A 27,396-nucleotide genomic window follows, 5' to 3' on the forward strand; every position below is an offset into this window, starting at 1 on the left:
GTGGTATTTTATTGACTAGAGAAATCAGGAAAGCCTCAGGCATGTTTTAGAAAGTGAATGATAGATGACATTTGGTGATGTAGTAGGAGTACTATTCAGATATGAACAAGTTGTGTAATCAAATGTGAAGGGTTAGAAATGGGTACATAAAATTTAATGAAAGAGAAGGCTGATAAAACATGCAGAAAGAGAAAAGGGCAAGCAAAAAAAGAAGAGAAAGCTTATGTATTTTTTTCAAATCAATCATAGTACAAATCTGGGGTCCAACTGAAGATTTAAAAAGTTCAGTGTCATCTTGTATTTAAAGCCTAATGTTTCATGCAAATGCTTTTTTTCACATGAAAATAGACCCCCACCCCCGGCTTAGAAAAGTTAAATGACTGAGTAAACAGTAAAGCTGTTAAAAATAATGACCAATGATGGCTGAAGTAAAAGATCATGTTTGGGTGAAGATACAAGTGAGTGAGTAAAGAACAGTGAATGGGATTTGTGTCACGTTGAAGTCCTGATGCCAATGGTGCATATAGATACAGATAAGCAGTTAGCTAGATGGTTGCCATACTCAGAGCAAAAATCTGAGCTAAAAATGCATTTGGCAGCAATTATCTAATGATAATAGTGTAAAAATATTTATTAAGTATATACTATATTAAATATACAGGTCTGATAGTTTTAAAAACCACAAAGTGTTTAAGCATCACAATAATCTTATGAATACATTGCTATTTTTATTCCCGTTTAACAAAAGTAATGAAAAAGAATTAGAGAGGCCATGAACTCAAGATCACATAAATAAGGTCATGATTTAACCCAGGTATATACAGATCAGAAACCTTGCTCCCAATCACTACATCAATGGTGGGTGTTAGTTTTGCAAGTAGAATCACTACAGCAGAGCAGAATATGGCTGTGGTACGGTGTCTCCTAGTTTCACCAACATGACTGCCTAAACGTAAGCTGAACAAGGACAACAATAGACATGCCAAAGTGATCACAGGAAAGACCACGCGACCTCAACCCTACACAAAGAACTACAGGTAACTAAGGTATACTGAGAATGAGAGAAATTATCTTCACCAAGAACAAGCACACCAACTGTTACTCGATACCAAATGGTCATCCCTGAAAATATATGTACAAGTAATATTATATATATTGAGCAGGTTATATTTAGTAATATATATGTATAGACATTAATGCATGTAACAACAGTTTACTTAAAGAACAAAAGAGGTCATGAATTTAAAAGAGAACAAGGAGAGGTATATGGGAGGTTTAGGAGAGAGAAAGGGGAAGGGGAAAGTGATGCAATTATATTGCTATCTCAAAAAGAAAAGAACTAGAAAAAAACTTAAAGAATTAGATCAACTGTTGATCCCTGAACATAGTGTTTGAGAAATAGGTGGGAGTAATGAACTACTTAGAACAGATACAGCATTCATATAGGTAGAAGGAAAACTAGGAATAAGTGGTAGCATCAAAAGAACTTTAGCCATTGGCTATTGCAGAATCCTTGAATAATGCAGTAGTTAGAGCAGATGCAAGGAAACCACAACCAATGGATGTAACTGACTCAGTTGCCTATTTTTATACAACTTGCAAAGTCAACATGCTCTTTACATTTTCAAATGTCTGAAAAAATCAAAAGAATGTATTTCATTATATGAAAATCATATGAAACTTAAAATTCAGTGTCCATAAATAAAGTTTTATTGGAACAGAATCCCTCTCATTTATTTATGTATTGACTATGGCAGTTTTTCTACTGCAATGGCAGAACTGAGCAACAGAGAGCATATGGTATGCTAAGCCCCCAAATTTTCCTCATCTAGCCTCTTATAGAACATGTTTTGCAGTTCCTGGCTTAGAGTATGGACTTTCAGACATGGCTGCCGCAGTTAAAGTCCTAATTCTGCTGTTCACACATTCATGAGAACCTGAGTAAGTCACTAAAAAGCTCTAGCAACTACCATCTGTGGTAGTATTCAGGCATCTGTACTAGCCTAACCTTGCCGTTTTGACAGGACATGTCCTCAGCTGCATCCACTAAGAGCACCTCCTGTGCACATTCACTACATATCCTGTCAGAACCCCAAGGTCAGGCCACTACAGATCCCTGAATACTAACAATCTGTATTGTGGAGATTAAAATGAGACAAAATTCTAAAGTATCATTAGAAAGATCAAATGATTGCATTGCATAGTACCTTGTACATGACAAGAAATGAAATTTATGCCCTGGCAATGCTGAAGCATGCACTGGCAGCCTGTATATGGTGGTTCTGTTGAACTTGTTCATATTGGGTTTCATGGTCTAAGTTGATGAGGACAACTGACCAGGACGCTTCTTCAGGAGGGCACCAGATCTCATTACAGATGGCTGTGAGCCACCATGTGCTTACTGGGAATTGAACTCGGTACCTTTGGAAGAGCAGGTACTGCTTTTAACCACTGAGCCCACCTTGTACTTAGTAAGGATTTAATAGATGGTAACTATTATTAATGTTCTGATGTTGTAAAATGAGCGGTGGGGATAGATAGAAAGGCAAATTTCTATGATTGGCATCGGGAATTGAAGATGAATATTACTAAAATGGAACTACCCTAAAGATTTTTCACAGTGGAGTTGAGGAGGGCTGATGAAGCAACTCCAAGGAAAGGAGAAATTTTATTTTTAATAAGAACCCTGATTGCTCTTTGGGCTGACAAGGGAGGGGGACTTGATTCGGGGAGGGGAAGGGAAAGGGGAGGCGGCGGTAGGGAAGAGACAGAAATCTTTAATAAATAAATAAAGTAAAATAAAAAAAGAAGACTCAATCACATTTAAAGGTTGAAAAATGGTATAAATGAGTGAGGACTGAGCACCTGGGAGGACAGGAAGGGAGTAGGATGAGAAAGATCATGAGCATGGTTGCAGGGTTAGCCTTAGAAAGGGATAGGAACAACTCTTCCTTGAAAAATAAAAGAGTTACAAACAAATATAAGGTTTGACGGCCAGGCGATGGTATTGCATGCCTTTGATCTCAGCACTCCAAAGGTAGATCTTTGTGAGTTTAAGGCCAGCCTGGTCTACAGAGCAAGTTCCAGGACAGCCAGGACTACACAGAGAAGCCCTGTTTTGAAATACAATGGCAATCAATCATCAGTCAGTCAGTCAGTCAGTCAGTCATTAAATAAATAAATAAATAAATAAATAAATAAATAAATAAATAAATGGATAGATGGGTGGATGGATGGAAGGAGGGAGAGAGGGAGAAAGAGAGAGAAAAATGGATGAGTAGGATATAGTATATATACCAAAGTCTATTCTGTGAGTTCATGAATAAGATTTTCTGTTGTGAGGCAGTAGGGGGATTTGAAGGCACACTAATTAAGGGACATGGGACTTTCACGAGGAAGTTGATCCAGGAGATTCAAAAAGAATATGTAGGAGGTCCTGGTGGACTTGTGGAGCTTGGAAAAGAAGCTTCAGTATGTTAAGCCACACAACTTTCTCCATAGGTATTAGGAAACCTCAAAGGAAAAAAAAAATCATCAAATGGAGGATTGAGTGGAATCAGGACTTGGTAGTTTTACTGAAAAACATAGCAAAAGCAATGACACTACTGGCAATTATAAGCTCCCTTATCAAGCTATCCTGAGAACCACTGGCTCTCAGTCTGTGGCCTTGTCAGCAGGCTATGTAAGTAGTTAACCTTCACTCTGTTCTCATACGCTATATGGTTTTTACACTGGCACTACCTTCCCAGCCATTTCTCCATTTCTTTCCTTGAAATCTCCCTGTAGAATAACAGAGACAGACAGTGCATTCAAAATCTCCAAGGGAAAACATAAACTGTGACTTTTATGGCGAAGGAATAATACTTCTGAAGGATGGAGATCAGTACTAGAGACTGTTTGAATACCTTTCGGAATGCCATGAGCCAAACAATAAAATTGCTTTTAATTTGTGAAATGCTGGACTAGAATTTTATGATGTTCGGCATGGATCCAAATAAAATGCAACAACAGCTGGTATATTAGGTTTTCTCCTTTGAGACTGCAGGGGTAAAATCAGAGGGCCAGCCATCCAACTCTTGTTTGAGCAATCTGAAGTCAAAATAGAGAAGGGGGAAGCGGATATTTTCACAGATGCCCGCAGATCCAGAGAATAAATGCTTTGACTGAGAGTTAAGATGTCAAAAGGGGGGGGGGTCAAATATTCTGCCAAAGGTGCCTAGTGAGGCTCTTGGAGACTAGACTTGCAGCCCAGGGTGTGCTCCAGATAGAACGCATCCAGAGTGCCTGAGCCTCCCACTGGGCAACATAGGTCTCCTGCAGGTATTTCATCTTCTTCCCCTGGCCTTCCAGCCTATAGAGAAGACAAGCATGCATTCCTAGAGTGTTCCAGGTCCAAGTGAAAGTCTGATAAAATGACGGAGAAAGTCAATTTGTATTCACATAATACTTCACACACCAAAGCCCATTCTCACATATTATTTTAAGTACACGCATCCAATATCATGAGCACAATACCTAGCATTCAAGAGTTCTAAATGTAATCCCTAAATCTGCTGCTTCCTGGGGTATGGCTTTAAGAAAGACATTGAATCATTCTAAAGCTCAGCTCCTATGATTTGATAAATGAAGATAACAGTAATAGTGCCCTTGTGTAGTTGTTGGGAGGATTAATTAAGACTGCCTAGGGCTCAGGCTCAAGCATGGGAAATATTCATTAACTGTCGTTGCCATCCCTATTTAACAAACAAGACCTTAAAGCAAGACTTCCATTCAATTCAGCTTGAAGCTTGGCTCTGCGGCTTACTCTGCTTGCAGATATCAGGCCGCCTTGTACAAGTTGTATAACGTCTTTGAACCTCACTCTTCGTTGAAATCATGATTCTTAATCAAAAAAAGTATGTGGTGTGTGAAAAGTAAAGAACAACATACAGTGTTTGCACTCATTTTCTCTTGAGAAAGCTTTGCCTCTTTTTAAAGGTAGAGAAGCAAAGGCAAGTTCCCTATAAAGCAAATGCTAACCTGGTGTGGGAACCAAGCCTCAACTCCCCTTCTGGGGCTCTTCTAGCTTAGAGTCTCCAAGAAGTGCTTGATCCAGAGGACAAAGTTAATAGCATTTTGTATTGTCACAGAGACTCCATGTTTGGTTCCTCTCAGTCAGCTCAATGCCTAGAATTCCAGCTCCAGGGGATTTCTTCTGACCTTCTTGGACATCCTCTCATATACATGCACAAACCTACAACTAACATATATTTTTTTAAAAAAATGTCCCTCCACTCATACACAGGGTGGGAACTTTTAGGGCAGTGTTTATTTCTTTGAGGCTTATAAGCCAGAATGGCAGCATCACTGACTGACTGGACTACCTGCTGCAGGCTGACATCAGAAGACAGAATCTCACACCATCATCTTGACTCCAGCACAAGTAATCACAGAGTATACCAGCCATATCCACTCAAAATGCTTTCTTCTCCCCACTTCCATCTGACACTGGCGTCTGACTCCTCATCATTCTGGCTTTGTTTTATTAGGCCTCAACCCTTATTCAGAAGGTGAACTCCCTTAAACACACAATGATACTTATTACCAATGAGGCAACTAGCAGCACAACGCTACCAGTGACATTTGGTAGTTCTTTGTTCTTTAACAGAGAAAAAAGGAAAAATTTCAAGTATATGATACCTTTTTGGCTTACTGTATGCTAGAACACACTGAAGACAGCAGGAAGGCATAATGAATAAACAAAGGTATACAAAGGAAAGCCTGGCTGAAGCAGCCTCTACCCTTTCTTGGGATAAGGGGCAGCAAAGGAAAGATGAATGAACCATCTCTAGCATTGTGAAAGGTACCAGAGCTAGAAGTGGAAAGGTCACAATAGACAGATTTTAAAATCCTTTCTCTACCTTATTTTCTTCACCTGTAAAATGAAGTAATCATGCTATACACCTCACAAAAACCGTGTGACCTACTTATAAATCCCTGTCCCTGTCTAAGAGATGATTAAAGATCCATTTAACTTAGAACAGGTTCCAGGATTCAGTGACCTTGACCGTGAGATGGCCAGGTGAGATGGACCTGGCATTCATTCCCCCAGCCCCTCAACTGTTAAATGGAGCAGTTCTTGCACCTGTCATGCTTCATCTCTCTTCCTGTCTCTGGAAAAAGTGAAAGAGTTTGCTAATTCTTCCTAGGCCTCAAGAACTGTGGTCAGAATGCAGCAAAATTTGGTCATGAGAAAAGATGCATTATTTCTGAGGCTGAATACCTTCTAGCCAGCCGTACCCTTTCAACATACGGGGAATCTCTAGTTCTAAACTGGGGTAGGAAGAAAAATGCTGTTTGTATAACCCCTTGGGAACATATAGCTGTGGAGTTACTAACATAGTGACATTACTGTCATATCAAATCTGAGGAGGTAGAACACATTGCAGCAATATGAAAAAAAGTTGTCTTGGAAGAGGAAGCAGTGCACAACTAATTGCCAAAGCTATTATTCTTTTCTCTTCTCATTTCCTCTTCCTTGATCTCACTTGAGCCAGAGGAGCATAATGGGTGGTAGTCAAAACAACACAGGTGACAAGGGACAGACTGACAAGAACCAGGGACACTTATAGGTCATAGGTGGTCAGGGGTTTTGTAAAAATATCTGCATATATGTCTTACTATCCCCCACAATCATCTCTGATGGACACAGAAAGGAATGAAATGTGATTTATCCTAGTGAGGGAGAGAAGGGAAATGGGAATATTAGTAAAAGAGACAAGTTCTTCAGACCTGCTTATCAGGGCGCTATTTCACTGCTTTAACCACACAGGACTTTGGCCAAGGCTGTCTCTCTGGTTGTGTGAAGGAGAATGGTAGCGTGCTTTGCTATAACCCTGAATAAAGACCTTATCATAACCCCCAATAAAGCCTGTCTCTAAAGTAACAAGAATGGGGAAGAGCCTTTTTGAAGATGGAAATTTAGGGTTGATAAGGAAGGAACCAGACCAATCACATTATCGCTCAAGTTCCGCAATTTGAGTTAAGTTTCTGTATACTCCCCTAGATTTCCTTTGTTTTATCAAACAAGTTTTATGAGCCAGATATTGCTTCCCAGCTGTTGAATCATTATGTTCATCACAACCCTCTGAGATAATGACCATAATAATCCCCATTTTAGAGACGACACAAAACAAATCACAAGGACATTCAGTACATGACCCCAAGAACGGAGCTAGCTTCTGAGATAACTAGGAGACACAATCTCACAGCAAACTCCCCGTTCCTCTGACTCTTACAATCTTTCTATCTCCTTCCCTGAGCCTTGGGAGTGGAACTTGCTTTGTGGATTTATTCATTGGCATGGGGCTCAAGGACTTTGCATTTTGATTGGTTGTGGTTTTCTGTAATGGTCGCTGCCTGTTGCAAAGAGAAGTTCTGTAGATGAGGGGTGAGGACTCCACTTATCTGTAGGTAGAAGGACAAATGTTTAGAGTGTGGTTAGGGATTGTGCTGCTTCAGTAAAGCATTGTTTGGAGGTGCTCCTCCAAGATCCGTGACTTCATTAGCCTGGATAGTTGGCTAGGTTTCCACTACTGGCTACGATTTCCCTCAACTATAAAGTCTCACCAACATGACTTGCCTAAACATGAGCTGAACAAGGACAACAATAGATAAGCCAAAGTCAACAGGGAATGGGATGTGGGGCTTCAACAGTAGATAAAGAACTACAGGCAACTAAGAGACTCTGAGATGGAGAGAAATTATCTTCTCTAGAGAAGAGCATACCGTTTAGTTATCTAATATCAAATGGTTAGCCATAAAAACATACATACAAGTAACATTACACAGACTGAACAGAATACATTTAGGAATATATATATGTGTGTGTGTGTGAACAGTTAATAAAAAGGTCATGAATTTGAGAGAGAGAAAGACAGGATATATGAGGGTTTGAAGAGATGAAAGGGAAGGACAAAATTATGTAATTCTATTATCATCTCAAAAATAAAAAGGGAAAAAAATCATCTGTAAGTTGTAAAACAAAAATTCAAACCCAGCCTAGCCCAATTCTACAGAAAAAAAGCCCTAGTCTTTACCACTATGCTATACTACCTGAAAACTTAGGTTCAAATTATACAGATCATATTCTACTGCCGTGAAATAGTTGTTGGCATTCTCCTTTACTAATATAATAGATAGCAGATATCATGAGATCCAAGACCAGATCTTGACAGTTCACTATCAAATCCCTAGAGCTTAATTCAAAGACTGAATTACTAAGTGATTTCATTAATGAAATTCAGATTCACTGAGTATTCACTGAAACAGCTAAGTGCTAAATTCATGGGGTATTTAGGATAAAACAAGATTGCATAAGATCCAACTTCTAACCTCAGGCATGCTTTACTTGTAAGACAAATAACTGCAATGCCTTGAAATATGGGGGCATCTTCAGAATATGCACGGAGTTGTAGATGCCTATGGGGCCTTAATAAAGCAGAAGGTTTTTTTTTTTCTACTTGGGAAAATCAGAAGACCTGTATAGAAAGAATGTAAAAGCTGACCTAAGGCTTTAAGGAGAAATAGATTTTCCCAGAGAAGAGGCACCAAGCAGAAACATCCCTGGCCAGAAGAAAGACATGAAGATGAGCCTGGTGATGAGGACAGGTAGTTTAGGGTTACTGGAATAGAGCATACATGAGTAAGGCCATGGAAGAGATATGATGAGCTAGGTTGGAGCTTGCTGGTCTGTTATATTTGGAATAGGATATGTACCCACTTTTAGGTGCATAAAGGGATTAGAGTTGCCATGCCAATGTTAAAATGAAGACAGAGGAAAACATGAAAATGAGGAGCCCACAAACAGGCACTTGCTGTAGTTCTGTTAAAGAGATTATTAGTTATTAAACTCATCCAATAGGGCTAGCTATGAGACATGTTTTAAAGACCACATTGATAATTCTTGGCAGTAGGATAAAATAGAAAAGTAATAAAAAAAGGAAGATTTAGAAATGACCCCAAGATTTCTGGCTTGGTAACCTGGGTAGATGGCATTGCCCCTAACATTTATGAAATATATGAGGTGTATTACAACGGGAGTGATGAGTGTCATATTGAATATATTGAGTCTAAAGTATGTGTACAAGTATCAAGCAGTAGTTTGCTGTTCAGAAGGCAGCTTGACAGCTCTCACGCTCCAAAAAAGACAAAAGGAAATTAGATTTTTATCTCATCACTATACAAATCATTCACTGAAGTCATGTATGTGAGTGAGAATGTTTTTTTTTTATTTTAATCACACAGACCATGATTTGATTCATCTCCACTGAACAAGAACTCTCCAGGTTTTCAGATAAAAAGAGATAAATTGCTTTTTCATGAACTATTCTCCAAACATTTTCTTAGGCAGATTACTCCTGATACATTTCCAAAGAAAATCTGTTTCCTACTCGCTAAGCAAAGAGATTACTTTATTGAAATCAATATGAACAAATCAAGGAACCATTAGTTATCTAGGCTTGAGGCCTTCGAATGCATTGAGAAAGATAACAGCAGTAAATATCAATCCCTGTGGTGTATTTAGTTCTTCTAGGCCAAAAGGAATCATGAAAGCCATGGAAGAAAATCAGGCAGAGAGACAGTGCTGTACAGGGCAGTAAGGAGGAATGTAAGAAGATGAACAATTCAGCTTCCGCCTAGACTGCCTGGAAGGGACAACTAAGGAGACTAACAGATGCGCAAGGAATAAAATATTATGAGATAAATCAGAATGTATGACACTGTGGGCTTGACTGTAGCCCGGAGTTCAAAGAACACTGTAATCTGAAGGTTCAGTCACATCCCCGTGTCTCAAGATCCAGTGATAACAGGTAGATCAGAGAATCAACAAAGTTCTCTGAGAACATCTTTTCCAAAGCACTCCAAGACCTAGATTTATTTTTTATTAAGCATGGCCTCATGTAGTTGAGGATCCTGAGTACTGGGATTATAGGCACTGGCCACCACATCTATTTTATACAGCACTGGGGATTAACTAGAACTCAGAACTTCATTCTTTCTTTTTATATTTATTTTTAAAATAGTTATTTTTATTTTCTTTTTTTTAAATTTTTATTTATTTATTAAAGATTTCTGATTCTTCCCCACCACTGCCTCCCATTTCCCTACCCCTCCCCAATCAAGTCCCCCTCCCTCATGAGCCCAAAGAGCAATCAAGTTTCCCTGCCCTGTGGGAAGTCCAAAGACCACCCACCTCCATCCAGGCCTAGTAAGGTGAGCATCCAAACTGCCTAGGCTCCCACAAAGCCAGTTTGTGCAGTAGGAACAAAAACCCATTGCCATTTTTATTTTCTATGCATGTATGAGGTCATAACAGTGCATAGATGGACGACTTTTATGCTTGGTTTTCAGAGAGACCAAAAAAAGTTGTCGAATCCTCAGGAAATGGTGGTGTTTCTGTGCTACTTTTTGGTTGCTGGGAATGGAACCCAGGTCCTCTGCAAGAGCAACGAGAGCTCTTAACGGTTGAACCAACCATCTCTCTGTCCACAAGGCCTAGCTTCTCAAACTGTGAGTTGTGGCCCCACGTGGAGTTAAATAATTGAATGTGTCATTCATGATAAGTTTTTGTTTTAAGATTTCTGAGCACGTGACAACCCAAAATGAACTGAAAATGAAATGGAAGGAATTGCGGCATCTTACACAGTGCTTACCCTGGTGCTGTATGGCACACACTAACTTCACTGTAACCTCATGTCCGAACATGCACCATACACGCCATCACAAAACACAATGCTAATAAGCACTTCCTGAACAGCACAGCCCAGATTCAAGAATGTTGTAGGTTATGAGTTGTGTGTTTTTGCTGTCTTTGTGAACTTTTCATCTTGTATAAAATCTTATACTGGTATAATTATGGGAAACAAAGACTTTTCAATTTTCCTACCATGAGTCCTCTACATCTAAATTAGTGTATCTTTGCACTGGACTGTGTTATAAAACCTGGTTTTTGAGTGGCTGCCTTGGACTTCTCTAAAAATTGATAAATGAGGATTAATGAGATGATTCTGTTGGCAAAGTATTCTTCTTGCAAGCATGAGGGCATGAGTTCAATCCCCAGATTACTGTCTTAGTTAGGGTTTCTCGTGCTGTGAGGAGACACCATGACCATGGCAACTCTTATAAAGGAAAACATTTAATTGGGGTGGCTTACATTTTCAGAGCGTGGTCCATTATCATCAAGGGAAGACATGGTGGCAAGCAGGTAGACATGGTGCTGGAGAAGGACCTGAGAGTTCTATATCTTGATCTGCAGGCAACTGGAGACACCGTGTCATAGGCCTAGCTTGAACATATATAACCTCAAAGCCCACCTCCACAGTGACACACTTCCTCTGACAAGGCCAGACCTTCTGATAGTGTCACTCCCTGTGGATTAAGCACTCAAACACCTGAGTCTATGGGGCCACACATCTTCAAGCCACCACAGATGCTATTAAAAAAAAACTGGCAATGTACATTTGTAATTTGATTAGTGGGGATATGAAGATAGGCAGATAGGAAACAAATCTGGTTAGCCTATGTGGTGAGTTTGAAGCTAATAAGAGGCACCATCATTTTTAAAAAATTAGCAATGCCTGAAAATGACACCCAATGTTATCTTCTGGCCTATGTATGCATGCACATGCATACACACACATATACATACATGTATGCATAAAATCTCTAAATGAATTTTGTTTGAGACTAGGGCATAAATGACCCTAAGCATACTTCTGCTGTTTTATGCTATGCATTTATGCCAAATGGCATTCTAAACGTTGACCATTATAAACTCTGAAAAATTTTGAAAATGCTCTGCATGCTGCAACATCAAATATTCAGGCAAGATTTTAGTTCTTTATGTGAAAATAAACCAATACACCCATCTCACCAGGGTGCGAAATTTATTTCGTCTTCAATAAATGGTAAAAAATTTATGTGTACCAAATGTTATTTTAAGATAAATGTCTTTAAAACTTATTTCAGACAAAGAGGAGTCAATTAAAGAAGCCTTGTTCAGGAGATAGAGGTATTTCCCAATGGTTAAGAGCACTGGGTGCCTTTCTAGAGGACTCAGTTTCAATTCCCAGCACCCTCATGGCAGCTCACAACTGTCTGTAACTCCAATTTGAGGAGACCCAGTGTCCATTTCTGGCTTCTGTGGGCACCGTATGCACATGGTACATAGGCATACATATAGGCAAACCACCCATATACATAACATAAAAATAAACAAAAAGAAGCCTTGGCCAGATACATCATTGAATAACATCGAAGCAGAAAAGGAACATCCCTAGGGACACCACCACTATTTTTCAGTCTCCTGCACTACATGTGTGAGTACCCTTAGCTTCTTCTTCACCTTTTACTAAGATGGACATCAAGTGACTTCATGTCTTGGTCATTTCTCCTCTGTGTTTTGTTACCATTTCACCAGATTTCTTCATTTCTGTTATCCTAACCACCCCTCTCCTGCAAGCTAGTGTAATTCGCATTATTTTCTTCCTGCCACAAGTTTAATCTTCTCTTGATTTTACCCTTTGCTGAAAACCTTTAAATGTTTCCTCCCATCCTAAAGGATAAAGTTTACACTCCTTTCCCACAGACCACAGACCATGTGCTATCAGCCACAAACCACATATTCAGTGTAATCGCTGTGTTAATAAGTATTCTGTCAAACTGTGGCTCCTAGTTCCGAAACGCTTCTAATGAGTTAGACAAAGATCAGGGTGTTCATTGCTTTGGGCTTACAGCACAGTTTCATGTCCAGAGAAGGCCCTGTGGCAGAGCAAACCAGGGAATAAATAAGAACAGACCTTGTCTGAGATCAAGAGCCCTAAGAACTTCCCTGTCCAATGAAGGTTCATAGCACCTGCTAGCAGTGCCACCGTGAGCAATAAGTCCTTTATACATAGACAGTGAGTGAGATACTACCAATATTCCAAAAACCCCTCTGTTCTAGAAAACCCACTATTTGCAGTGTATCCCAGCATAACCTTTGTCTTTCCCACATTGGCTTAAATAATCCATGCTATCAAGAACATAAGACATTTTTGGTTTGGTTGTTTGGTTGACTTGGTTTACTTTTTTATTGTGTGTGTGGGGGGGTGTGCGTCTGTGGTTGTTATTGCTGTTGTTGACATTACAGAGTGTAACTATATAGCACTAGCTGACCTTCAATTCACTATGAAGTCAAGGCTGACCTCAAACTTGTAATCCTCCTGCCTCAACATTCCCCATGCTAAAATTGTAGGCATGCACTACCATGTTAGGAAAGAATATTAGTTTTGCTTTAACGTGACTTCTAAAATATTGTCTGTCCTTTACAAGTCACCTCAAAAACCACCACACCCAACAAATATATACTAGATTATTGCTAGTACCTAAAGCTGTTGCTAGCTTTCATATGTTTTTATGATTATTCCCTCCTCTGAGTGCATTATACAGTGTCTAAAGACTGCAGTTGACTCTGTTAAATCCTTCTTTTATAACATTATCAGCCACTGTGTTATGTTAAAACAATTTTTCTTCCCAGGTAGGTTTTACGGTTCTAGAGAGACTGTGTTTCTGTATCTCCACTCCTCACTCCACACCCTGCAAATAACATATTGTCTTGCATATAGTGGGAAAGCCATAAATATTTTTCAATTATTTTTATAACAGCATATTTCTAGTCAGAAATTCTATTTGCTTGGGAGACTGTGACTAGCTGGCTGTTTCTAAAGCATCTGCAAGAAGCAGGACAAAAGAAAAATAAGCTGGCTGTCTCCATACAATACAACTGAATTCCAGATAGAGAAGGAAAACACACTGGTGCTAATTAAATGGAATAGCCTGAAGTAATAATGAATTCTTAAAGTGTGTAGGAGAGAGAGAAATATGACAATAACTCATAATGGAAAATAAAATCATTATATCATTGGAAGGACTTGTTCCTGGTTTTAGACAGAACTAATTGCAAACACTCAAAGCTTTGCAGTTTGCAAACTCACTTCTGTAAATTAATATGAAGAACAAACAGAGGTGGCTGTTACTGGATTTTTGTTTTTTCTTTGTTCTGTTTCACTCCCTTTCACTAGCTGGCTGGTTCATAATCCACTAGAACTACTCACCACTCTCATTCCGGCGTGTGTGTATGTATGTGTGTAAAAACACAAGCTTATTAGCTGCCTTAGTAGAGATTGGTCTTCTCTGTCTGTAATAATTTCACCATGAAATGCCAGCTCAGGCTTCTGTTTTGGAGCTTGTCCCCAGCTGGTGAAACTATGTAGGCAGGCTATGGAACCTTTAAGAGCTAGAGTATGGCTAATGTTTGCACTGATATGTTGATGAGCAGAGGCAAACCATTGGGGGTCATTAGCCTGACTTCTAGTTCCCCTTGTTCTGTTCATTGGTTCACTGTGATGTAAGGGTTGCCCACCACAAGCTTCTGCCACCATCAAGTTCACCATGTTCTTGTCACAGTACTGAACTGAAATGTCCCTGATATCAGCATCCAAAGTCTATCCTTCCTTCATGAAGAAGCTTCTGGTGGGAATTTGGTCACTGCAACCCGAAAGTAAATAACACCCACAGCATTCTTGAAGAATTCTCATTGTTATGCGACCACAGTCAGAATCCCAAGTCAGATGGAGACTTTCAAGGAACCTATTCCTGTTGTGTTTCCACCCAGGTCTTCCTTTACTTCACGCTCTGGTAGGACTCACCCTCATCTCAATTCAAAGGCGAATACAGTCATAGCTTTCCCTCCCATCATTCTGTTTCACATATGGTGTTGTATTCTCTTTTAGTTTCAAGTTCTCCATGGCCTTACAGTGCAGCAAGCCTGTCTCATACCTAAGGATCATTGCAACAGAAATCCCCTAGAGTCTGTGCATCACAAACAATCCAACGGGCCTGAGGGCTGGTGTTCAGTAGGTGGTGAAGATACCCCTCAACCCCACCCATTAATTCCTTTCGCTTTTTCACAACCTGCCCTGTAGTTTTCATTGTGAATATTACCAAAATTGAACTTGGCCATAGAGTACAAACAGCTTGGTGCAGTTCAAGAAATCCTGTGGGTGTTTAATTAGTAAGCACTTGTGACTGGCTCTAAAAGCCTACAGACTGAATCAGACACATATCAGAACATAGGCAATTCATGGAGTGTTTTCTTCAATAGTAGAAGGATGTTTCCAAGTGTGAAATATAGCATCAAGGTTTAAGAAATGGCCAATTGCAGTAGGGTTCAGAGGAAAGCTGAAAGTAACCCAGCAGGCATTTTCATCTAGGAGTCCAGACAAACATGAAAATGGAGAAAGACACCTTTTATTTTCTCCAACACACAAGGCATCTGTAGAGGCATGTGTTTAAAGAAAAGGCAAATTTCAGCTTAAAAAAAAAAACCAACCTTCCTTTGGAAATTCCTTCCAAATAGGCTCTGTTGATGATTCTAAATCGATTCGGTGCATTCATTTAAGGGGCATACTCTAATCAGCTGCATTCCTTTTTGCAGCGTGATTTACTATGGGAATTTCTGTTGGGAAGTTCTGGTATGTTCATGTGTTCTACTAGCATAGAAGCACTGAGCTAAAGTGGGTTCCATCTAGGAACAGGAAGCAGAAAGAACCAAGGATTTTGACAGAGAATCTCAATAAGGTTCTTTCTTTCAAATATATTAATATCAACATATAATTTATTATATTAATAGTATGTCATATGTATAAAAATTCTAACATGCATCAATAATGGAGAATATTGTATATTGTTATTTAAAGAGCATATTGTTATTATTGACAACCTCACTTTAACTCATAAAGGCAATATGTTTTGTCCTCTTCTCTCCTCCTCCAGTTCTGAGTAGTTAGCACCATGTGGCCCCATCACAAAATTCTCACTTTGAGCTAGTTCAGCAAATGTAAATGTATCCATACATATAGCAGAAATATGTGAAAACTATTGGGTAAGGAATGACCAGGTCTGGTGAAAACAACAGTGGTTAATCAAGATGTGCTTGGTGCACATTTTTATGTAAATTTATTCTTTTTTTATATTCTCCTCTTAAATTTGTTCTTTGATAATTTCATACATATATCCAGTGCTTCCTAATTATTCCTATTCACTCTCTTTCTATCCAATGTGATTTAAGTTTGAAACTTTTTAAAAACCACATGCTTACTAAATATATACTTTGAAGTTTGGAAATCAATTTTTGAGTACTTAATTTTCTTTTTAACACCAACTAGGACTAGAAAGGAAAATTAGTGCATTTTTTAGGGTATCTTTTACCTCAAAGATTTTGTTATTTTCTTCTTCACATTGTAGATTAATCAGAATCCTTTAAGGGTCACACTCCAAATGAAATTCTGTAAAAGTCCCTTTCCTTCTATCTTAATACGACTACCCTTATTTCCTACTCTTTTTTTGCACAATTCTCCTTTGATTAAACCAATGTGCAACATTTCCACAGCTAGTCATCAGAATTGTCCATAGATGGTCTCCACACGACATACTCTAGCATTTTCTAGATTATGAAGCGGATTTCATACTTTAGTCTTGTTCTAAGATAAGCACAGGTGAAATTGAGATAGAAACGCTAGGTAAACTGGATGCTCCTGGGAAGACGTGGCACAGCAAGGTTTAGGAGCATCCTTTCTTTAACCTTTCTAACTTTCCATCCCTTCCACTGAAACATAATACAACCAAAAGTTCCAGAAAACTGCTTTATCCACTGAGTGTCTACCCTCAACTAGGCTCTTTGAGGGGATTCTATGCCAGTGATCTGAATTTGGGGTTCAGAAATGGAACTGCATCACATGGCAGAACTGTACCAACTGAAAACTATTAGACAAAGGTGAAGCTGCTAAGCTACTTGAAATTTTCATGGAAAGGGGAGGCAGAGACCATTCCATGTATTACACATGGAATAGTATATAATATAATATAATAAATATAATATAATATTGCTGAATAGCCTTCTGAGGGGTAGAATAGACTTAATGGCACCATGCAGTGATGCAAGGTTTGGTTTAGTGAGTTACAATTCTCTTACCATGTTTGAGCATCGTCAAATGGCAATAAGGCTGCTGAAGAGTCAGGATTGTTGAGTCATAGCCCTATGAAGATTTTGAATGGGAATTTGATAGAACAATTAGTATTTGGTAGAGGTTATCTTGCTCATCCTACTGCTTGTATGGAGAGAGAGAGAGAATGCATCGCATGGTTAAGGTGTCAGGCTCTGAAACTAGTCACTCTGTATGTTAATCCCAGTTCCATGATTATCTGTGAAATCTTGGCAAGTTCTTGTAACTTTTCTGTATCCAATTCCTTTTCAGTTTTTGTAACTTTTCTGTATCCAATTCCTTTTATCTATAGCATGAGGATAATGATATTTTACCCTATAGAGTTACTGTAGAAATTAAATATGAAGCATACAGATCAGTGTCTGGTATGTAATAAGTACTCAAAATTCTGCTATTATTAATATATTTTCTTAACTGCTTTTAAGAGTAAAAATTAAAATCAATGTTTACTATTTTAAGATTTAAAGGGACCTTAAGTAAATCATATCTCTCCCCAGGGTCGCAGTTTCTTCCATTATAAAATGAAATGGTAGCACTATATCAAAGATTTTTGTAGGGATTTTTTTTGGTAGCAAATACTTTTAGTAGAGGTCTACTAATGCCATCTTTTGTCTAAATCTTGGCAAAAGATAATGATATTTTGCATGCCCCCCAGGTTCTGTTAGTTCCCAAGATAGAGGGTGAACCTTTCTACTCTGCCATTTCTTGGTTCTTTAATCCTGTGACACAAGAAACACAGAATCAAAGGCTGCCCCCAGCTCATATGCTTACACCAGCTGTTAGCAAGCAGTGCAGCTCATCTTTTAGCAGTGAAAGCTGCAACATGAATCTAAGGAAAATGTATTATTTATCACTTGTCTCCCTTTGTTCCCCATCAAACCTGACATTGGTCAATGGAATCACACAGACCAGCTGGTAGGCAAAAGGACTTCTGTTAATGCAATGGCCTGTTTGTCATCCCTGACTGTTACTTTGAATGGCAAGCATAGATTGCTCCAAAAAGAGTCCAGCCTAGCAGGCCTGTTCCAAGCTGGGAGAGGAAATTGTAACATTGTTCTTTCTTCCCTGGAAGGGTGCTGTGCAGATGTCACTTGGCTTTTTAAAAGCTGTTTAAAAAATAGAATTTTTTATCACTGTCCTTAGTTGTCTCGCAAAGATACTGTAGGAAAAGCTCAGGCTCACAGAAATGGCAAGCAGAAACTAGCAGAGGTGGTTTTTCACCTTTCAAATATGCCATTGACAAAAGAGGAGATCATTGGTCATCAGAAACAAAATTATTCAGAGAGCTTATTGAGATACTAGATTTCTAGTTCTTACTGAATCTGCCTTGGCAGGACTAGGGTACAAGCTAGTGTCCTTCCCTTAGGATTCATTTGTCTACTATAAATTTGATCTAATAGTCATCAGCTTCTTGAATCCAGCTTGAAAAGTTGATCAGTTTTAGATCAGTTTTAGCACAGTTATAGATCAGTTATCTGTGGCCAAGATATGGATGTCAAATGGAGATAGAGACAATTAAATTGAGTCAAGAGCAAGGTTTTCTGTCAGAATAATCCAATAGAAGTGATAGAAGCTCAGGCTTGATACTTCAGGGAAAAAGTCCTGCACTTTTTGAAGCCCCCAACTATGTGAAGGAGACTCATACTTTTGTCTCCAGGAATAATAATAAAAATGTAAGTGGATATGTTCCCTTAATTGTGCACTATAAATTTTTTACATCCATGAACTATGAAATATAACTTATTTTATAGCCAAGGAAATAGGGAAGTCTTACAGAAGGAAATCCATTTTTCCAAGGTCACATAGCTAGTTGGTTGGTTATAAATCCTAAGTTATTGATGAAAAGAAGAAACTTATTTGACTTATTTGCTTCTCTGCCTCTATTTACTTCATTCTTCTAAATTTTAAGATTAAAATAGTAAAATATTTATTTAAAATTACATTTATTGGGGAGGGAGGGGTGGAATGGGTTATGTGAGGTATATGGAGATCAGAGTATAACAGTTCTCTTCTTCCAACATGGAATTTGAACACACGTCATCAGGCATGGCAGTAGCCATCTCTTTGATCCCCACTATTCATTCGTTCTGCTAAATCTATAGTGATGGAGATTTAATGTTTGTTAGATAAAATAAAACCTCTTCTACACATTTGTGTAGATCCCTAAAAAGAACTCTAATCCTGCTTATAGTGAACGTGAAAAAGAAAAGATTCAAAATCCCTGTTCACAGAGGTTTGGGTGCTCTCGTCAGACCTTCAAATGACTGGAACTAAACTTTAGGTGTTACAGCTCTCTATAGTAACAGAAAAGCAAACTTTTAAAATGTCTTACAAGATAGAAGAGTAACTATTGTATTAAATTAATTATATAGATTTCAGAAGAATAGCCAAACAACTGAAGTTGCCAGCTATAAATGCAGCATGCTCTCACTACTCCTGGTAAGAGATGCTGCTGGGCAATACCACAGAGAAGAAAACATAATCAATAGGAAAAATTATGCCCCTCCAGAATCAGAGTGAGCATATGCCCTCCACCCCCTCGGGATAATGAGTGAGAGCCCATCAATAACTTTTCATGCACAACTAAGAAGAAAAATATACAGAATACGTGGCTGGGAAAAAGGACTTGGAGATCATGTACTTAAATTCTTTTCACTTGATTTCCAAAGAAATTGACGCTCAGAGAGAGAGAAATTGATTAACCTGGAATATCATGGCTAAATATTGTACTATGAGTATTCCCTAAGTAAAACTCATTGGTAGAATGGTGATTTTCACTAAGCAATATCCCCCTCCCTGTTACAAATTTGCACAGTGGATCCCTCTTGCCTACTGAGTTGAATCTAAGCACCTCAGTCTTTTTATTATCTCATCGTTTTATTATTATTAACATGTAACACTTGCTCCCTTAAGAGTTATATTCTGCTACCTATACCAGTCCACATAACCCTAGAATGCCTAGCTCAGAAATCATTGCCCCAGGATCCTCTCTATTCTCCTCTGCCTTATCAAATTTATTTTTTGATCTCACATGATATCAAAATATGGTAACATCTGTGTGCTATAGTCAAATCCCATCTGTGTTAGATCAGTTAAATAATCTAGTAAATGGAAAGAATAAAACTTGATAAATACAGTTTGTGGGCCTTTTAAATACATATATCAACCTAAACTAGCAACTCATTGAGTATTACCAAATACCAGCCCAGCCAGGTCTCTTGTATTAAGATTTTTATCCTCCTCAATTCCCCTCTTAATTCCAAGGATTTTCTGATTGGAGTGTATGTAAACAAGTTACACACACACACACACACACACACACACACACACACACGTCATACCCATGTAACCTGTGTAAAACCACTTTATTGTGTTTTCAAACTGATACTACCAGCAAAGTCTGGTGCAGCAGTCATGTCATGCTGTCTTAGGGTTATTGCTGTGAGGAGACATCATGATCACAGAAACTCTTTTTTTTTTTCTGTTAGTGTCTTTTTTTTAATTAATTTATTTATTTATTAAAGATTCTCTTCCCCACCGCCGCCTCCCCTTTCCCTCCTCCTCCTCCAGTCAAATCCCCCTCCCTCGTCAGCCCAAAAAGCAATCAGGGTTCTCTGCCCTGTGGGAAGTCCAAGGACCACCCACCTCCATCCAGGTCTAGTAAGGTGAGCATCCACGAAACTGCCTAGGCTCCCACGAAACCAATAGGTCCAGTAGAATCAAAAACCCGTTGCCATTGTTCTTGAGGTCTCAGTAGTCCTCCTTGTCCGCTATGTTCAGCGAGACCAGTTTTGACCCAGGCTTTTTCAGACCCAGGCCAGCTGGCCTTGGTGAGTTCCTGATAGAACATCCCCATTGTCTCAGTGTATGGGTGCACCCCTCGCGGTCCTGAGTTCCTTGCTTGTGCTCTCTCTCCTTCTGCACAGAAACTCTTATAAAGGAAAATATTTAATTGAAGTGGTGGCTTACAGTTTCAGAGGTTTAGACCATTATCATCATGGCTCAGAGCATGATGGATGGGAGTTTGGGGGTGTTCAGGCAGACATGGTGCTAAAGAAGTCTACATCTTGATTTAAAGGCAACAGTAAGTACACTGTTTCGCTGGGTGTGGCTTAAGCATATATGTGACCTCAAAGCCCACCTCCACAGTGACACAATTCCTCCAACAAGACCACACCTACTCCAACGAGAACACACTTCCTAATAGTGCCACTCCCTTTGGAGCCATTTTCTTTCAAGCTACCAAACATGCCAACTAGTAAGCCGGCCAAATGAAGAGTATTGCCAAGTTCAAGGTCCTTAGCTACAGAGTAAGTTAAACACCTAGTGAGCTCTTGTCTTAAAATTAAAAAGTAGAAGTAAAGAGAGTAAGGATGTCATTCAGAGGGAGAGTGCTTGTCTAAAATGTATGAAGTCCTAGATTAAATCCCAATAACATAAAAAAGAAAAAAAGTAAACCCCAATGCCACCATCCACGAGAGCAGAAACTGGCATATTAAGTATTGTTCTGTCTTTTACAACATACCACAGAGGCCACGTCCTTGGGGATAATAACTGAAGACACCATTTTCCCAGCATGCGTTTCTCAAGAATGTTAAGAGGAAGTATCAATTCAGCATGAAGAATGTTGGGACAAGCTATGAAAAAAAATAGGCCTATTTTGGCAATGTAGACAGTCGTTAAATATTAAAGACCTTAAAGTCATAGCCTATATTATTCTAATATACATTGCACATCTATGAGAGGATAGTAAAGTCTATTGTGGAATTTTATTTGCCCAAGTTATTTGACTGTGGAGCCCTCCTACAGCCTTGCCTGTGACACCTCAGTGTTTTTTTTTTTTTTTTTTTTTTTTTTGGAACAAGCTAAATTACTGAATCATGTCCCACACTCCCAAAGCTTTTCTGTACATTTTTATTTCAGCCACAAATAAGCAATATTTATACATTAAAATATATTTTATCCTATCACACATGCTGTGCATCTCACTTTCTGAACTGGTGACCCCCTGTAATCAACTATGATTCCAGATGGCTCTGGGGGAGGGAGTGGTAGAAAAAGCATCATTTCCTACCCAAATTGGAGACAGGGCAATTCAGAATGCCTTTAAGCAAAAACAGCCTCATGATAGCTGACGTTATGTAAGCAGAATGAGATGTAACTGTAATCATGGCAATTTCTAAGAACTTTCATACACACTATCTCATTTCTTAATAATTATGATCAGTATGACCATCCCCACTTTATAGACAAAACTTAGCAAGATCAGATGTTTTTCAAAAAGATGTTCATTATCAGAGGCAAGACTTTAAAGGGGGTCTACACATTCCAATTTCAATGTGTCCTTTAGTGTACCAAGGCCAAAAGAAGAAAGATTATCTCAGCTTTATGATGCCCCAAACCCAATGAGACCTACCAGACCAGGAGGCAAGAAAAGGTAAGAGGTATCTTTTTAAAGGTGTTCTTTGATTTCTTTTCTGCTCCACAAAGTTAATCATTCTGTTCATTATACAAAGGCCAAAAGCAGCAAAACAAAAATAATTAAAGTACCAATAAACACGCATAACTATCTATCCAGAAACTATTACCTTTGACACTTTGACATATAATGTAACAGAGCCCTTTCTATGCACATTAGATTCTAAACTATACTTTATTTCATATTTTAGAATTACTTGAATTACACTGGTTTTGAAGTGATGTTCACAGTTGATGCCCTAGTAATCTCCTCATAAAGATGATTAGGCATGAGGATGTGTCTTAAAATTATGCTGTCTCAGGTCTAGTGGACCTTATGTTTTTCCCCCCAAATTATGCCAGATTGTTGTTTTGGAGCCTTATTCTATCACTCTGTAAAACACATCCACTGATTGGGTCCACAGAAATTTTTTCAATAAACACCAATTTCAGGGCATTTTTAAAAAGTTTTACACTTTTCCCAGGAACTCATGATAAGCAAAGAATTAAGAGCATACTATATGCCAGCCATTGTTCTGAATTCTTAAACTAGGACAATGAACAAAACAGACCTGGACTCAACCTTCCATGGGTTCTTAGTAAGAACTGCAGACATTAAGCAAGTAAGCATGTGGATACTTACAGAAATTTTTGAATGATCAAACTGAAAAATAAGAAAATTATTTCTTAGACGTCAAGGAAGGCCTTTCTAGAGAAGCTGAGATCTGAAAGATGCTAGAAACTAGAATGGCTGCACCACAGTAGAAGAAAAAATAATGTGTTTCTTTCCAACCTGGATCAGTGGTCTATTTTTCAACTAAACCGCAGGGTAAAGAGTAAACACAATTATTGTTTTAATTAGCATTTTTAAATTACTTACTAGACTGAGGCAGGTATGGTGGCCTACCTTCTATAATCCCAGCACGGGAAATAGAAGGGTAATAGCGAAGGTAGGAGGATTCCTGCAAAGTTGAGGCCCACCTGAAATGCACAGTGAGTTTCAAGCCAGCTTGGGTTATACAGTAAAACCCTGTTTTCAAAACTACAACGATTGAACATTTATTTTTGCTTTGGCATTTTCTCTCTACCAGAATAACTTGTATCACCCTACTGTGATCAAATTATGTCTACCAGTAATAACCATGGTGAAAAGTTAAAATGGTGCTTCCCTGAGTGGCTAATCTCCGGAAACTTTTGAGTATGTGCTTCTTGTCTGAAAAACGTTTAGAAATGCATTTTCAGGCTCCAGAAGAGACGAACTGAATTGGAAACTCTGAAGGTAGGGGCCTGACAATCTGGGTTTTAACAAATCCATCACATGATTCTGATAACTTGGAAACACTTTTAAGGGGAGACACAATGTCTGTTTGTGAAAAGATGTATGACATCTGATTAACACCTCTACCGAAGATATAAACCAGAGAATATGGGGCTCAGATGAAGAGCAATAAAGCCTTAAGAGTCCATTTATGCACCCATGCAATAAGTGTCTTTAAATACCGACTGTACACCAAAGGCTGTACTAGATACTTACAATTCAATAAAGAAACAGGACAAGAGTTCTTTTCTTTATAATAATTAACTGTCTAGTAGAGTGAGACTGGGTTCTTGCATACACTTTCGTAAATTTGTTGCTGTTGTTGTTTTGTTTTGGTGTGGTTTGTTGCTGTTATTGGCTTTGGTTTTATCTTTTGGTTTTTTGGAGGTTTTTTGTTCTTTTTTTTTGTGGTTTTTGGGTTTTTTGAGACAGGGTTTCTCTGTGTAGCCGTAGCTGTCCTGGAACTCGCGTTGTAGACCAGGCTGGCCTCAAACTCAAAGATTCACCTGCCTCTGTCTTCCAAGTGCTGGGATTAAAGGTATTGCCACTACTGCCTGGCTACATTTGTAAATCTTAAAGAGCAAAAATAATGGAGTAATTATAATGTAAATTGAGGAAAGAACATCCAAAGCGAAAGGAGAGGAAGGACCAGAGGTGTCACTGAATTTGATTCTAATGAGACTGAGTTAGAGGCTACTCCAGAGCATACATAGATTCCAGATAGGGAAAATGTCATGACTCTATATGATTCTTATTAACCCTGTTAATACTCTGAACTGTATCTGCCTTTTCCCTTTTCCAGACAGCCCAGTCCCGACTTCCGTGGATTCTTGAAGTATGCCCCAGGAATTTGTAGCTCTATGTTAATGCAATACATAAAATAGAGTCACCTTGACTTTGCATTTATCTGGCTTATGTAAGCTCTAACCTTTTGCTGCAGTGCAACAGAAATGCCAGACCCATTTTGTCTAGGCATGTAAACAAACACTCGAGGAAATACTATGTCAGGGGACCTGGTGACTGCGAGAGCATGACAACCTGCAGGGGGTGGAGCATCAAGCTTCTGTTCTGAACCTCGGTAGAGAGGGAAATACCATACTCCGACTCCAGTCAGCTTCCCAATAGAAGCCATCATTGAAGTAAAAGCTTTCGAAAAATCCCCAGAACTTTTCCTTCTGAGGAACAATCCGCTGCCAATAAAGAAAACAACAACAAACCCTATCCAGAAAAGGGATCTGATGAGTCTGTGATGAGTTTGCAGTCCCACCAAGTCCCTCAGTCAGGACAAACTCTGCTGTCTTTCTTCTTTTCTAACACAGAAAAAAAAAATTACACACAAGTGCTGGGTAGTTTAGCTCTCTATGGTTTTCTGTTAACATAGGGCAAGGCTTCTCAGCCTCGTTTGTATAGGCTCGGTGATTCTTTGCTGCAGGGCTCCCTTGTGTGTTTTATTTAGGGACATCCATGTACTTTACCCACTACATGCCAACAAATGTCACAGTATATGTAGTCATTAGCAATATCCCCTGGGCAAAACAGTAATCAAATAAAGTTGCGAAATACTGATCTACAATCAAGGGTGTTTAGAAATCCTGGACATTATTCTCCAGGGAGCCATGTACATAATACTTTCACATTTGCTGAATCAAGGCACTCTAAAGGAAGATATAGGCTAGAGTTATAGCTCAAATTCTAGAGTGCTTGTCTATCATGAACAAGACCCTGAACACAATTCCTCACCAATAATAATAATAATAATAGACAATATTTGAAGGTACATATATATAATTTGAGTACTTAGTTCCCTCTTACCTATATTAAATCTTTGGCTGCCTCATTTGGTGTAACTAGGTTATCAGAATAATATTTTAATCTCTAAAAATGAATTACTAAGAGCCAACAATTAAGAGAACTCGGAAGCAAGTCACGGCAGTGGCTCTGAACAGGTATGTGACACAGATCCCCCTCTTTCCCTGCAGCTTATTATTCATGAGTTAGTTCCTATGCCCAGGAGCCTTTTGCCCTCTATCAGTTCTATTAGTTTTGTGTGGATGTTCAATCTTAGTGGCAGAAAACAACAGAAACTCATCCTCTCACAGGTTTGAAGGTGATAAACTTGAAATTAGTTCCACCGGGATATAATCAAGGCCATGCTGCCATCAGAGGCTCTGAGTTAAACTCTGTCCCTTGCCTCTTCCAGCCTCCTGTTAATGACTGACACATTCCTTTGCCTTGTGACCACATTTGCCTTCTCCTCTGCCTCCACAGTCACATTCCCCGCTCTGTTTATGATTGAATCTCCTCTGCCATTCTTTCGTTTTACCGTATCCTCTAACAGTCACAGATTCCAGAGGCATGGATAGTTTAGGAGTATTAGTATCAACCCATCATACTGCTGATTTAGATTTTATATGAATAAAATTTTATGTATACTTTATAGATAAGGAAACAGAGGCTTGACAAAGTTAAAAGGCTCTAAGAATTCCCCTCACCAGTTACCTTTCAGAGCCTCCCCACTTGCCAGTCACTGTTTGGCAAACTCACCTTGAGGCTTTCCCGCCTTGAGGTTCTGTGCTTACTACTCATGCATCATATGTTTATGATTGCTCCAAACTCTACGGACTAAACAGTGGACACGATGCTCTGCTAATAAGCATGTTTTTACTCCATGTTAGTCTGGAAGGTTATTTGGTTTTTGAGAATATAATATAATTATATCATTTACCCCTTTCTTTCCTTCCTCTAAAGTGTCCCATATACTCCTCCTTGCTCTCTTTCAAACTCATAGCACCTTTTTATTTGGCCGTCGTCATCTTCATCATCATGGTTGTTATGCGTGTTTCTAAATACATAACTACAACCTGCTCAGTCTGTATATTATTTGTATGTATATGTTTCACAGGCCTGATTGTTCAATGTTAGTTAACCAATTGGCATTTTCTTCCGTGAGGTAGACTATTTCTTCTCGTCCTAGCATTCCTTAGTTGTCTTCTCATGCTACCTGTCTCTCAAGTTCACACATACATACACACACACACACACACACACACACACACACACACACACATGAACAGGCGTGTGCACAACCCTACAACATTTCTATAATAATCACCTCCGTGAAATCAAGAATCCAGAACTTCAGACTCCCCGTTTTCGATTAACCATGGCCCAGGAGGATATAAACCTATTCCCCTCTCTTCTAAAATAATAGGGCACTGTGAAATTTTAAGCATGAGGAATGAGAAGATAGACTTTTTAAGCTTGAGAAGGTTCTAGAAAGCATCATATCATACCTAGAGGATTAAGGATGAGAAACCATACATAGTTGCACAAAGTATTGGAATAGCACAAGGGAAATGAAAAGAGACTTATTATAGCACAAGAAGAAAGCAAACTATTGCCTTTTAATATTCATCGAGTCTATGGCAGCATACTGTTTCACACACTCATCAGCATTTTACATTGGCAATAAAGAGTAGGCATATGCCATGTATAATTTTACAAACCTCTTTCACAAAATAGTCTCTGGATTGGCTC

The sequence above is a fragment of the Alexandromys fortis genome, unplaced genomic scaffold (genome assembly GCF_014885135.2).
Source record: "Alexandromys fortis isolate MF-2015 unplaced genomic scaffold, M_Fortis_MF-2015_v1.1 scaffold_200, whole genome shotgun sequence".
Taxonomy (NCBI): domain Eukaryota; kingdom Metazoa; phylum Chordata; class Mammalia; order Rodentia; family Cricetidae; genus Alexandromys; species Alexandromys fortis.